This window comes from Mytilus edulis, chromosome 10 (assembly GCF_963676685.1).
Source record: "Mytilus edulis chromosome 10, xbMytEdul2.2, whole genome shotgun sequence".
In the NCBI taxonomy this organism is placed as follows: domain Eukaryota; kingdom Metazoa; phylum Mollusca; class Bivalvia; order Mytilida; family Mytilidae; genus Mytilus; species Mytilus edulis.
In genome coordinates, this window is record NC_092353.1 from 16641002 (window position 1) to 16643096 (window position 2095).

At 30.6% G+C, this 2095-nt stretch overlaps 1 long non-coding RNA gene across 1 annotated transcript; it reads left to right on the forward strand.

The window, feature by feature from the left end:
• On the forward strand, positions 1-1857 carry LOC139490502 (uncharacterized). Its single transcript, XR_011656354.1, has 2 exons — positions 1-945; positions 1425-1857. It is a non-coding gene; the product is annotated as an uncharacterized lncRNA (long non-coding RNA).
• The last annotated feature ends 238 nt before the right edge of the window (positions 1858-2095 follow it).

Below are 2095 nucleotides of genomic sequence, written 5' to 3' on the forward strand. Positions count from 1 at the left end.
AATATTCTCTGCGCTATTGAAGACTGCTAAATAAATCACCTGAACCAACAATGTTCTTTATTGATAACGAAGCTGTTGTCTAGATTTTGACCAGTTTTGTCTTTTAAATAATCACTATTAAAGATTATTTTACCAATATTCCTTTTGTCTTTGTCGACAAGACTCGTAACCAACTATATACAGAAGAATCAGACTTCAATAAAAAACAAGATTATATGGTATGATTGCCAATGAGACAATTCTCCACCAGAGACCAAATGACACAGAAGTTAACAACTCAAACAATTCCCAATTGTCCCACATTTAAACTTCCCAACTGTCCCACAAAAATATTCCCGATTGTCCCACAAAATTTCATTACTTTTTTACCTGTAATTTCAAAAAGTGGGACAATCGGGAAGACACCAACTGAACACATAAAATAAATATATTACATAATAACTTAATAATTCTACTTATATCTGTCATTTGATTATTTAGGATTAAAACGACATTCGAAAGAATTCAAATCAGTTTACATTGTAATAAGAGAGAGAAAGGTTAATCAAAAAGTTTTTTATGTCCCATTTATGGGCTTTATGTTTTCTGGTCTCTGAACCATTCTGTTTGTTCATTTGTTCGTTCGTCTGTCTGATCCGCTTCAGATTAAAGTTTTTGGTCAAGGTAGTTTTTGATGAAGTTGAAGTCCAATCAACTTGAAACTTAGTACACATGTTCCATATAATATGATGTTTTTAATTTTTATGCCAAATTGGAGATTTTTCCCCATTTTCAAGGTCTAATGTACAAGGGACACATTTTTGTTTTACATGTATGTATATATTTATTGTGGACAATTAATTTATTTCAGATTGGATTTTAATGGGTTTTATACAGAGAGACTAGAAGCCATTTCTACAGAAAGAGCTACAATGGATGCTTCTTCTACACACAGTTCAGATACAGGTAATATAAACAAAAACAATATAACATGAATAGGTAGATAGATTATGTATATTTTCATTTGTGATTCGTTTGGCAAAATATGAAATTTTATATGTCAAATTGTCTGAATCAAAATGTCCTCAACACATTTTGAAAAATTATAAGTACGAGAAATGAACTACAAATTGAAGAAGAAAAGACAAGATGGAAGAATGCATATAAAAGAAAAGCATGGCAAATTTAGAACTTTGGAGTTATATCAGTGGTAGTCGAACTATTTTTTTCACTCTAAGTTAAACTTTAATTTTCTATTAGACCTGCATTTAACCCAGTCTGTTCATTTCTATTAATATGGAAACAAGGAGATTTAGAATAACTATCCACCAGAAACAGATTGTCATTATAAGCTTGTATATTACACTTCAACCAATTTGTTAATTTTCTATTTAGGCTGTAAAAATTAATGTGAATTAAAAAAAAAATCTATATTAATATTTCAGGATCAACAGGATCATGACCGACTTCATCTTTTACATCATCAAGACCTGACAGTGCACGGTATGTCCCAGGCTTAATGAAATCTAGGTCATCATCTTCCAACAACAGCACTTCATAAAAATCAAGGAATTATTTTCATCAACCAGTAGTATTGCCAAAGCCAGAAATAGCTAGGAATCAAGTTGGAAACCTAGTTTATACTGACTTATTACTAATAGTTACTTATCAACTTACTGCCTGGTATGCCATTAGCATATAGGGCACCAGTAAAGGTACTGACTTACCGGTTTTGCTTCAAATCAAAATTTTGTGAAAACTGTAATTGCATTAGTCATGTTGACTTTTTAATATGGAACAAGGATATTTGTTATGGAATGCAACTTTATTAAGTATATTGTTATTCATACAATACAGACATAAAGATTTGAAAAATTATTTGATTTCATTACTATTGTCTTGTTGTGATACCGGTACAAGAGTACAAAGGTCAGGAAAATTTTGAACTTCATATAATTTCATTCCTTTTTAAAGGTCTTGAAAAACAGAACAATTTATTTACACTGTGTGACATTTTTTCAAACTCTGTCGTTGTACTTATGTACATAGTCCAACCCTGCATGAAAAAATATGATAATCTCATCATTTGAAAACAGTTATTGAAGCTGCCCCAAAA